Consider the following 13156-nt stretch of genomic DNA (forward strand, 5'->3'; position numbering starts at 1 on the left):
GTTCAAACTGCTTGATATTTACCACTTGCTGCCGGACTTGACCTTTAACATCAGATAGAGCCCATAAGAAGGATGCAAAGCTCTTCTGAACCTTTTGAGGAGCCTTTATGACCTGAAACAAAAAGTTCAAACGGCCCGATATGGACCACTGCCTGGCGGACTTGACCTTTAACATCAGAAAGAGCCCATAAGAAGGATACGAAGCTCTTTTGAACCTTCTGAGGAGCCTTTTTGACCAGATAAAAAGGTTCAAACGACCCGATATGGACCACTGCCTGGCGGACTTGACCTTTAACATCAGAAAGAGCCCATAAGAAGGATTCCAAGCTCTTTTGAACCTTCTGAGGAGCCTTTTTGACCAGATAAAAAAGTTCAAACAACCCGATATGGACCACTGCCTGGTGGACTTGACCTCTAACATCAGAAAGAGCCCTTAAGAAGGATACAAACTCTTTTGAACCTTCTGAGGATCCTTTTTGACCTGAGAAAAAAGTTCAAACGGCCCGATATGGACCACTGCCTGTCAGACTTGACCTTTAACATCAGATAGAGCTCATAAAAAGGAGACGAAGCTCTTTTGAACCTTTTGAGGAGCCTTTTTGACCTGAAAAAAAAAGTACAAACGGCCCGATATGGACCACTGCCTGGCGGACTTGAACTTTTTGACCAGAGAAAAAAAAGTTCAAACAGCCCAATATTGACTACTGCCCGGCGGACTTTGACCTTTAACATCAGAAAGAGAGGATAAGAAGGATACGAAGCTCTTCTGAACCTTCCGAGGAGCCTTTTTGACCTAAGAAAAAAAGTTCAAACGGCCCGATATTGACAACTGCCTGGCGGACTTGACCTTTAACATCAGATAGAGCCCATAAGAAGGATACAAAGCTCTTTTGAACCTTCTGAGGAGCCTTTTTGAACGTAGAAAAAAGTTCAAACGGCTCGATATGGACCACTGCCTGGAGGACTTGACCTTTAACATCAGAAAGAGCCCATTAGAAGGATACAAAGCTTTTTTGAACCTTCTGAGGAGCTTTTTTGACCAGAGAAAAAAAGTTCAAACAGCCCGATATTGACCTCTAACTGGCGGACTTGACCTTTAACATCAGAAAGAGCCCATAAGAAGGATACAAAGCATTTTTTAACCTTCTGAGGAGCTTTTTTGACCAGAGAAAAAAAGTTCAAACGGCCCAATATGGACCACTGCCTGGCGGACTTGACCTTTAACATAAGAAAGAGTCCATAAGAAGGATACCAAGCTCTTTTGATCCTTCTGAGGAGCCTTTTTGACCTGAGAAAAAAAGTTCAAACGGCCCGATATTGACCACTGCCTGGCGGACTTGACCTTTATCATCAGAAAGAGCCCATAAGAAGGATTCCAAGCTCCTTTGAATCTACTGAGGAGCCTTTTTGACCAGAGAAAAAAGTTCAAATGGCCCGATATTGACCACTGCCTGGCGGACTTGACCTTTAACATTAGAAAGAGCCCATAAGAAGGATACAAAGCTCTTTTGAACCTTCTGAGGAGCCTTTTTGACCAGAGAAAAAAAGTTCAATCGGCCCAATATTGCCCACTGCCTGGAGAACTTAACCTTTAACATCAGAAAGAGCCCATAAGAATGATACGAAGCTCTTCTGAACCTTCTGAGGAGCCTTTTTGACCAGAGAAAAAAGTTTAAACGGCCCGATATGGACCACTGCCTGGCAGACTTGACCTTTAACATCAGATAAGGCTCATAAGAAGGATACAAAGCTCTTCTGAACCTTTTGAGGAGACTTTTTGACGAAAAAAAAGTACAAACGGCTCGAAATGGACCATTGCCTGGCTGACTTGACCTTTAACATCAGAAAGAGCCCATAAGAAGGGTATCCTTCTAAGCTCTTTTGATCCTTCTGAGGAATCTTTTTGACCTGAGAAAAAAAGTTCAAACAGCCCGATATGGACCACTGCCTGGCGGACTTGACCTTTAACATCAGAAAGAGCCCATAAGAAGGATACAAAGCTCTTCTGAACCTTCTGAGGAGCCTTTTTGACCAGAGAAAAAAAAGTTCAAATTGCCCTATATGGACCACTGCCTGGCGGGCTTGACCTTTAACATCAGAAAGAGCCCATAAGAAGGATTCCAAGCTCTTTCGAACCTTCTGAGGAGCCTTTTTGACCAGAGAAAAAAGTTCAAACGACCCGATATGGACCACTGCCTGGCGAACTTGACCTTTAACATCAGAAAGAGCCCATAAGAAGGATACAAAGCTCTTTGGAACCTTCTGAGGAGCCTTTTTGACCAGAGAAAAAAAGTTCAAACGGCCCAATAATGACTACTGCCTGGCGGACTTTGACCTTTAACATCAGAAAGAGCCGATAAGAAGGATACGAAGCTCTTCTGAACCTTTTGAGGAGCCTTTTTGACCTGAAAAAAAAAAGTTCAAACGGCCTGATATTGACCACTTGCTGCCGGACTTGACATTTAACATCAGATAGAGCCCATAAGAAGGATACGAAGCTCTTCTGAACCTTTTGAGGAGCCTTTTTGACCTGAAAAAAAAAGTTCAAAGGGCCCGATAGGGACCACTGCCTGGCGGACTTGACCTTTAACATCAGAAAGAGCCCATAAGAAGGATACGAAGCTCTTCTGAACCTTCTGAGGAGCTTTTTTGACCAGAGAAAAAAAAGTTCAAACTGCCCTATATGGACCACTGCCTGGCGGACTTGACCTTTAACATCAGAAAGAGGCCATAAGAAGGATTCCAAGCTCTTTTGAACCTTCTGAGGAGCCTTTTTGACCAGAGAAAAAAGTTCAAACGACCCGATATGGACCACTGCCTGGTGGACTTGACCTTTAACATCAGAAAGAGACCATAAGAAGGATACAAAGCTCTTTGGAACCTTCTGAGGAGCCTTTTTGACCGGAGAAAAAAAGTTCAAACGGCCCAATATTGCCCACTGCCTGGAGGACTTAACCTTTAACATCAGAAAGAGCCCATAAGAAGGATACGAAGCTCTTCTGAACCTTTTGAGGAGCCTTTTTGACCTGAAAAAAAATTTTCAAACGGCCTGATATTGGCCACTTGCTGGCGGACTTGACCTTTAACATCAGATAGAGCCCATAAGAATGATACGAAGCTCTTCTGAACCTTTGAGGAGCCTTTTTGACCGGAAAAAAAAAAGTTCCAACGGCCCGATATGGACCACTGCCTGGCGGACTTGACCTTTAACATCAGAAAGAGCCCATAAGAAGGATACGAAGCTCTTCTGAAACTTCTGAGGAGCCTTTTTGAACTGAGAAAAAAGTAAAAACTTCCCGATATGGACTATTGCCTGGAGGACTTGACCTTTAACATCAGAAAGAGCCCATAAGAAGGATACGAAGCTCTTCTGAAACTTCTGAGGAGCCTTTTTGACCAGAGAAAAAAGTAAAAACTTCCCGATATGGACTATTGCCTGGAGGACTTGACCTTTAACATCAGAAAGAGCCCATAAGAAGGATTCCGAGCTCTTTTGAACCTTCTGAGGAGCCTTTTTGACCAGAGAAAAAAGTTCAAACGACCCGATATGGACCACTGCCTGGCGGACTTGACCTTTAACATCAGAAAGAGCCCATAAGAAGGATACAAAGCTCTTTGGAACCTTCTGAGGAGCCTTTTTGACCAGAGAAAAAAAGTTCAAACGGCCCAATATTGCCCACTGCCTGGAGGACTTAACCTTTAACATCAGAAAGAGCCCATAAGAATGATACAAAGCTTTTCTGATCCTTTTGAGGAGCCTTTTTGACCTGAGAAAAAAAAATTCAAACTGCCTGATATTTACAACTTGCTGCCGGACTTGACCTTTAACATCAGATAGAGCCCATAAGAAGGATACGAAGCTCTTCTGAACCTTTTGAGGAGCCTTTTTGACCTGAAAAAAAAAGTTCAAACGGCCCGATATGGACCACTGCCTGGCGGACTTGACCTTTAACATCAGAAAGAGCCCATAAGAAGGATACGAAGCTCTTTTGAACCTTCTGAGGAGCCTTTTTGACCAGATAAAAAGGTTCAAACGACCCGATATGGACCACTGCCTGGCGGACTTGACCTTTAACATCAGAAAGAGCCCATAAGAAGGATTCCAAGCTCTTTTGAACCTTCTGAGGAGCCTTTTTGACCAGATAAAAAAGTTCAAACAACCCGATATGGACCACTGCCTGGTGGACTTGACCTTTAACATCAGAAAGAGCCCTTAAAAAGGATACAAACTCTTTTGAGCCTTCTGAGGATCCTTTTTGACCTGAGAAAAAAGTTCAAACGGCCCGATATGGACCACTGCCTGTCAGACTTGACCTTTAACATCAGATAGAGCTCATAAAAAGGAGACGAAGCTCTTTTGAACCTTTTGAGGAGCCTTTTTGACCTGAAAAAAAAAGTACAAACGGCCCGATATGGACCACTGCCTGGCGGACTTTGACCTTTAACATCAGAAAGAGAGGATAAGAAGGATACGAAGCTCTTCTGAACCTTTTGAGGAGCCTTTTTGACCTGAGAAAAAAAAGTTCAAACGGCCTGATATTGACCACTTGCTGCAGGACTTGACCTTTAACATCAGAAAGAGCCCATAAGAAGGATACGAAGCTCTTCTGAACCTTTTGAGGAGCCTTTTTGACCAGAGAAAAAAGTTCAAACGGCCCGATATAGACCACTGCCTGGCAGACTTGACCTTTAACATCAGATAAGGCTCATAAGAAGGATACTAAGCTCTTTTGAACCTTCTGAGGAGCCTTTTTGACCAGAGAAAAAAGTTCAAACGACCCGATATGGACCACTGCCTGGTGGACTTGACCTTTAACATCAGAAAGAGCCCATAAGAAGGATACAAAGCTCTTCTGAATCTTCTGAGGAGCCTTTTTGACCAGAGAAAAAAAAGTTCAAATTGCCCTATATGGACCACTGCCTGGCGGGCTTGACCTTTAACATCAGAAAGAGCCCATAAGAAGGATTCCAAGCTCTTTCGAACCTTCTGAGGAGCCTTTTTGACCAGAGAAAAAAGTTCAAACGACCCGATATGGACCACTGCCTGGCGAACTTGACCTTTAACATCAGAAAGAGCCCATAAGAAGGATACAAAGCTCTTTGGAACCTTCTGAGGAGCCTTTTTGACCAGAGAAAAAAAGTTCAAACGGCCCAATAATGACTACTGCCTGGCGGACTTTGACCTTTAACATCAGAAAGAGCCGATAAGAAGGATACGAAGCTCTTCTGAACCTTTTGAGGAGCCTTTTTGACCTGAAAAAAAAAAGTTCAAACGGCCTGATATTGACCACTTGCTGCCGGACTTGACATTTAACATCAGATAGAGCCCATAAGAAGGATACGAAGCTCTTCTGAACCTTTTGAGGAGCCTTTTTGACCTGAAAAAAAAAGTTCAAAGGGCCCGATAGGGACCACTGCCTGGCGGACTTGACCTTTAACATCAGAAAGAGCCCATAAGAAGGATACGAAGCTCTTCTGAACCTTCTGAGGAGCTTTTTTGACCAGAGAAAAAAAAGTTCAAACTGCCCTGTATGGACCACTGCCTGGCGGACTTGACCTTTTACATCAGAAAGAGGCCATAAGAAGGATTCCGAGCTCTTTTGAACCTTCTGAGGAGCCTTTTTGACCAGAGAAAAAAGTTCAAACGACCCGATATGGACCACTGCCTGGCGGACTTGACCTTTAACATCAGAAAGAGCCCATAAGAAGGATACAAAGCTCTTTGGAACCTTCTGAGGAGCCTTTTTGACCAGAGAAAAAAAGTTCAAACGGCCCAATATTGCCCACTGCCTGGAGGACTTAACCTTTAACATCAGAAAGAGCCCATAAGAATGATACAAAGCTTTTCTGATCCTTTTGAGGAGCCTTTTTGACCTGAGAAAAAAAAATTCAAACCGCCTGATATTTACCACTTGCTGCCGGACTTGACCTTTAACATCAGATAGAGCCCATAAGAAGGATACGAAGCTCTTCTGAACCTTTTGAGGAGCCTTTTTGACCTGAAAAAAAAAGTTCAAACGGCCCGATATGGACCACTGCCTGGCGGACTTGACCTTTAACATCAGAAAGAGCCCATAAGAAGGATACGAAGCTCTTTTGAACCTTCTGAGGAGCCTTTTTGACCAGATAAAAAGGTTCAAACGACCCGATATGGACCACTGCCTGGCGGACTTGACCTTTAACATCAGAAAGAGCCCATAAGAAGGATTCCAAGCTCTTTTGAACCTTCTGAGGAGCCTTTTTGACCAGATAAAAAAGTTCAAACAACCCGATATGGACCACTGCCTGGTGGACTTGACCTTTCACATCAGAAAGAGCCCTTAAGAAGGATACAAACTCTTTTGAACCTTCTGAGGATCCTTTTTGACCTGAGAAAAAAGTTCAAACGGCCCGATATGGACCACCTCCTGTCAGACTTGACCTTTAACTTCAGAAAGAGCTCATAAAAAGGAGACGAAGCTCTTCTGAACCTTTTGAGGAGCCTTTTTGACCTGAAAAAAAAAGTACAAACGGCCCGATATGGACCACTGCCTGGCGGACTTGAACTTTTTGACCTGAGAAAAAAAATTCAAACTGCCTGATATTTACCACTTGCTGCCGGACTTGACCTTTAACATCAGATAGAGCTCATAAAAAGGAGACGAAGCTCTTCTGAACCTTTTGAGGAGCCTTTTTGACCTGAAAAAAAAAGTTCAAAGGGCCCGATAGGGACCATTGCCTGGCGGACTTGACCTTTAACATCAGAAAGAGCCCATAAGAAGGATACGAAGCTCTTCTGAACCTTCTGAGGAGCTTTTTTGACCAGAGAAAAACAAGTTCAAACTGCCCTATAAGGACCAGTGCCTGGCGGACTTGACCTTTAACATCAGAAAGAGCCCATAAGAAGGATTCCAAGCTCTTTTGAACCTTCTGATGAGCCTTTTTGACCAGAGAAAAAAGTTCAAACGACCCGATATGGACCAATGCCTGGCGAACTTGACCTTTAACATCAGAAAGAGCCCATAAGAAGGATACAAAGCTCTTTGGAACCTTCTGAGGAGCCTTTTTGACCAGAGAAAAAAAGTTCAAACGGCCCAATAATGACTACTGCCTGGCAGACTTTGACCTTTAACATCAGAAAGAGCCGATAAGAAGGATACGAAGCTCTTCTGAACCTTTTGAGGAGCCTTTTTGACCTGAAAAAAAAAAGTTCAAACGGCCTGATATTGACCACTTGCTGCCGGACTTGACATTTAACATCAGATAGAGCCCATAAGAAGGATACGAAGCTCTTCTGAACCTTTTGAGGAGCCTTTTTGACCTGAAAAAAAAAGTTCAAAGGGCCCGATAGGGACCATTGCCTTGCGGACTTGACCTTTAACATCAGAAAGAGCCCATAAGAAGGATACAAAGCTCTTCTGAACCTTCTTAGGAGCCTTTTTGACCAGAGAAAAAAAGTTCAAACTGCCCTATATGGACCACTGCCTGGCGGACTTGACCTTTAACATCAGAAAGAGCCCATAAGAAGGATTCCGAGCTCTTTTGAACCTTCTGAGGAGCCTTTTTGACCAGAGAAAAAAGTTCAAACGACCCGATATGGACCACTGCCTGGCGGACTTGACCTTTAACATCAGAAAGAGCCCATAAGAAGGATACAAAGCTCTTTGGAACCTTCTGAGGAGCCTTTTTGACCAGAGAAAAAAAGTTCAAACGGCCCAATATTGCCCACTGCCTGGAGGACTTAACCTTTAACATCAGAAAGAGCCCATAAGAATGATACAAAGCTTTTCTGATCCTTTTGAGGAGCCTTTTTGACCTGAGAAAAAAAAATTCAAACTGCCTGATATTTACCACTTGCTGCCGGACTTGACCTTTAACATCAGATAGAGCCCATAAGAAGGATACGAAGCTCTTCTGAACCTTTTGATGAGCCTTTTTGACCTGAAAAAAAAAGTTCAAACGGCCCGATATGGACCACTGCCTGGCGGACTTGACCTTTAACATCAGAAAGAGCCCATAAGAAGGATACGAAGCTCTTTTGAACCTTCTGAGGAGCCTTTTTGACCAGATAAAAAGGTTCAAACGACCCGATATGGACCACTGCCTGGCGGACTTGACCTTTAACATCAGAAAGAGCCCATAAGAAGGATTCCAAGCTCTTTTGAACCTTCTGAGGAGCCTTTTTGACCAGATAAAAAAGTTCAAACAACCCGATATGGACCACTGCCTGGTGGACTTGACCTTTAACATCAGAAAGAGCCCTTAAGAAGGATACAAACTCTTTTGAACCTTCTGAGGATCCTTTTTGACCTGAGAAAAAAGTTCAAACGGCCCGATATGGACCACCTCCTGTCAGACTTGACCTTTAACTTCAGAAAGAGCTCATAAAAAGGAGACGAAGCTCTTCTGAACCTTTTGAGGAGCCTTTTTGACCTGAAAAAAAAAGTACAAACGGCCCGATATGGACCACTGCCTGGCGGACTTGAACTTTTTGACCAGAGAAAAAAAAGTTCAAACGGCCCAATATTGACTACTGCCCGGCGGACTTTGACCTTTAACTTCAGAAAGAGCTCATAAAAAGGAGACGAAGCTCTTCTGAACCTTTTGAGGAGCCTTTTTGACCTGAAAAAAAAAGTACAAACGGCCCGATATGGACCACTGCCTGGCGGACTTGAACTTTTTGACCAGAGAAAAAAAAGTTCAAACGGCCCGATATTTACTACTGCCTGGCGGACTTGACCTTTAACATCAGAAAGAGCCCATAAGAAGGATTCCAAGCTCTTTTGAACCTTCTGATGAGCCTTTTTGACCAGAGAAAAAAGTTCAAACGACCCGATATGGACCACTGCCTGGCGAACTTGACCTTTAACATCAGAAAGAGCCCATAAGAAGGATACAAAGCTCTTTGGAACCTTCTGAGGAGCCTTTTTGACCAGAGAAAAAAAGTTCAAACGGCCCAATAATGACTACTGCCTGGCGGACTTTGACCTTTAACATCAGAAAGAGCCGATAAGAAGGATACGAAGCTCTTCTGAACCTTTTGAGGAGCCTTTTTGACCTGAAAAAAAAAAGTTCAAACGGCCTGATATTGACCACTTGCTGCCGGACTTGACATTTAACATCAGATAGAGCCCATAAGAAGGATACGAAGCTCTTCTGAACCTTTTGAGGAGCCTTTTTGACCTGAAAAAAAAAGTTCAAAGGGCCCGATAGGGACCATTGCCTGGCGGACTTGACCTTTAACATCAGAAAGAGCCCATAAGAAGGATACAAAGCTCTTCTGAACCTTCTTAGGAGCCTTTTTGACCAGAGAAAAAAAGTTCAAACTGCCCTATATGGACCACTGCCTGGCGGACTTGACCTTTAACATCAGAAAGAGCCCATAAGAAGGATTCCGAGCTCTTTTGAACCTTCTGAGGAGCCTTTTTGACCAGAGAAAAAAGTTCAAACGACCCGATATGGACCACTGCCTGGCGGACTTGACCTTTAACATCAGAAAGAGCCCATAAGAAGGATACAAAGCTCTTTGGAACCTTCTGAGGAGCCTTTTTGACCAGAGAAAAAAAGTTCAAACGGCCCAATATTGCCCACTGCCTGGAGGACTTAACCTTTAACATCAGAAAGAGCCCATAAGAATGATACAAAGCTTTTCTGATCCTTTTGAGGAGCCTTTTTGACCTGAGAAAAAAAAATTCAAACTGCCTGATATTTACCACTTGCTGCCGGACTTGACCTTTAACATCAGATAGAGCCCATAAGAAGGATACGAAGCTCTTCTGAACCTTTTGAGGAGCCTTTTTGACCTGAAAAAAAAAGTTCAAACGGCCCGATATGGACCACTGCCTGGCGGACTTGACCTTTAACATCAGAAAGAGCCCATAAGAAGGATACGAAGCTCTTTTGAACCTTCTGAGGAGCCTTTTTGACCAGATAAAAAGGTTCAAACGACCCGATATGGACCACTGCCTGGCGGACTTGACCTTTAACATCAGAAAGAGCCCATAAGAAGGATTCCAAGCTCTTTTGAACCTTCTGAGGAGCCTTTTTGACCAGATAAAAAAGTTCAAACAACCCGATATGGACCACTGCCTGGTGGACTTGACCTTTAACATCAGAAAGAGCCCATAAGAAGGATACAAAGCTCTTTGGAACCTTCTGAGGAGCCTTTTTGACCAGAGAAAAAAGTTCAAACGACCCGATATGGACCACTGCCTGGCGAACTTGACCTTTAACATCAGAAAGAGCCCATAAGAAGGATACAAAGCTCTTTGGAACCTTCTGAGGAGCCTTTTTGACCAGAGAAAAAAAGTTCAAACGGCCCAATAATGACTACTGCCTGGCGGACTTTGACCTTTAACATCAGAAAGAGCCGATAAGAAGGATACGAAGCTCTTCTGAACCTTTTGAGGAGCCTTTTTGACCTGAAAAAAAAAAGTTCAAACGGCCTGATATTGACCACTTGCTGCCGGACTTGACATTTAACATCAGATAGAGCCCATAAGAAGGATACGAAGCTCTTCTGAACCTTTTGAGGAGCCTTTTTGACCTGAAAAAAAAAGTTCAAAGGGCCCGATAGGGACCATTGCCTGGCGGACTTGACCTTTAACATCAGAAAGAGCCCATAAGAAGGATACAAAGCTCTTCTGAACCTTCTTAGGAGCCTTTTTGACCAGAGAAAAAAAGTTCAAACTGCCCTATATGGACCACTGCCTGGCGGACTTGACCTTTAACATCAGAAAGAGCCCATAAGAAGGATTCCGAGCTCTTTTGAACCTTCTGAGGAGCCTTTTTGACCAGAGAAAAAAAGTTCAAACTGCCCTATATGGACCACTGCCTGGCGGACTTGACCTTTAACATCAGAAAGAGCCCATAAGAAGGATTCCGAGCTCTTTTGAACCTTCTGAGGAGCCTTTTTGACCAGAGAAAAAAGTTCAAACGACCCGATATGGACCACTGCCTGGCGGACTTGACCTTTAACATCAGAAAGAGCCCATAAGAAGGATACAAAGCTCTTTGGAACCTTCTGAGGAGCCTTTTTGACCAGAGAAAAAAAGTTCAAACGGCCCAATATTGCCCACTGCCTGGAGGACTTAACCTTTAACATCAGAAAGAGCCCATAAGAATGATACAAAGCTTTTCTGATCCTTTTGAGGAGCCTTTTTGACCTGAGAAAAAAAAATTCAAACTGCCTGATATTTACCACTTGCTGCCGGACTTGACCTTTAACATCAGATAGAGCCCATAAGAAGGATACGAAGCTCTTCTGAACCTTTTGATGAGCCTTTTTGACCTGAAAAAAAAAGTTCAAACGGCCCGATATGGATCACTGCCTGGCGGACTTGACCTTTAACATCAGAAAGAGCCCATAAGAAGGATACGAAGCTCTTTTGAACCTTCTGAGGAGCCTTTTTGACCTGAAAAAAAAAGTACAAACGGCCCGATATGGACCACTGCCTGGCGGACTTGAACTTTTTGACCAGAGAAAAAAAAGTTCAAACGGCCCGATATTTACTACTGCCTGGCGGACTTGACCTTTAACATCAGAAAGAGCCCATAAGAAGGATTCCAAGCTCTTTTGAACCTTCTGATGAGCCTTTTTGACCAGAGAAAAAAGTTCAAACGACCCGATATGGACCACTGCCTGGCGAACTTGACCTTTAACATCAGAAAGAGCCCATAAGAAGGATACAAAGCTCTTTGGAACCTTCTGAGGAGCCTTTTTGACCAGAGAAAAAAAGTTCAAATGGCCCAATAATGACTACTGCCTGGCGGACTTTGACCTTTAACATCAGAAAGAGCCGATAAGAAGGATACGAAGCTCTTCTGAACCTTTTGAGGAGCCTTTTTGACCTGAAAAAAAAAAGTTCAAACGGCCTGATATTGACCACTTGCTGCCGGACTTGACATTTAACATCAGATAGAGCCCATAAGAAGGATACGAAGCTCTTCTGAACCTTTTGAGGAGCCTTTTTGACCTGAAAAAAAAAGTTCAAAGGGCCCGATAGGGACCATTGCCTGGCGGACTTGACCTTTAACATCAGAAAGAGCCCATAAGAAGGATACAAAGCTCTTCTGAACCTTCTTAGGAGCCTTTTTGACCAGAGAAAAAAAGTTCAAACTGCCCTATATGGACCACTGCCTGGCGGACTTGACCTTTAACATCAGAAAGAGCCCATAAGAAGGATTCCGAGCTCTTTTGAACCTTCTGAGGAGCCTTTTTGACCAGAGAAAAAAGTTCAAACGACCCGATATGGACCACTGCCTGGCGGACTTGACCTTTAACATCAGAAAGAGCCCATAAGAAGGATACAAAGCTCTTTGGAACCTTCTGAGGAGCCTTTTTGACCAGAGAAAAAAAGTTCAAACGGCCCAATATTGCCCACTGCCTGGAGGACTTAACCTTTAACATCAGAAAGAGCCCATAAGAATGATACAAAGCTTTTCTGATCCTTTTGAGGAGCCTTTTTGACCTGAGAAAAAAAAATTCAAACTGCCTGATATTTACCACTTGCTGCCGGACTTGACCTTTAACATCAGATAGAGCCCATAAGAAGGATACGAAGCTCTTCTGAACCTTTTGAGGAGCCTTTTTGACCTGAAAAAAAAAGTTCAAACGGCCCGATATGGACCACTGCCTGGCGGACTTGACCTTTAACATCAGAAAGAGCCCATAAGAAGGATACGAAGCTCTTTTGAACCTTCTGAGGAGCCTTTTTGACCAGATAAAAAGGTTCAAACGACCCGATATGGACCACTGCCTGGCGGACTTGACCTTTAACATCAGAAAGAGCCCATAAGAAGGATTCCAAGCTCTTTTGAACCTTCTGAGGAGCCTTTTTGACCAGATAAAAAAGTTCAAACAACCCGATATGGACCACTGCCTGGTGGACTTGACCTTTAACATCAGAAAGAGCCCTTAAGAAGGATACAAACTCTTTTGAACCTTCTGAGGATCCTTTTTGACCTGAGAAAAAAGTTCAAACGGCCCGATATGGACCACCTCCTGTCAGACTTGACCTTTAACTTCAGAAAGAGCTCATAAAAAGGAGACGAAGCTCTTCTGAACCTTTTGAGGAGCCTTTTTGACCTGAAAAAAAAAGTACAAACGGCCCGATATGGACCACTGCCTGGCGGACTTGAACTTTTTGACCAGAGAAAAAAAAGTTCAAACGGCCCA

Source organism: Siphateles boraxobius, unplaced genomic scaffold, assembly GCF_051911475.1.
Source record: "Siphateles boraxobius isolate OS27281-9 unplaced genomic scaffold, OSU_SipBor_1 11, whole genome shotgun sequence".
NCBI classification, from domain to species: Eukaryota; Metazoa; Chordata; class Actinopteri; order Cypriniformes; family Leuciscidae; genus Siphateles; species Siphateles boraxobius.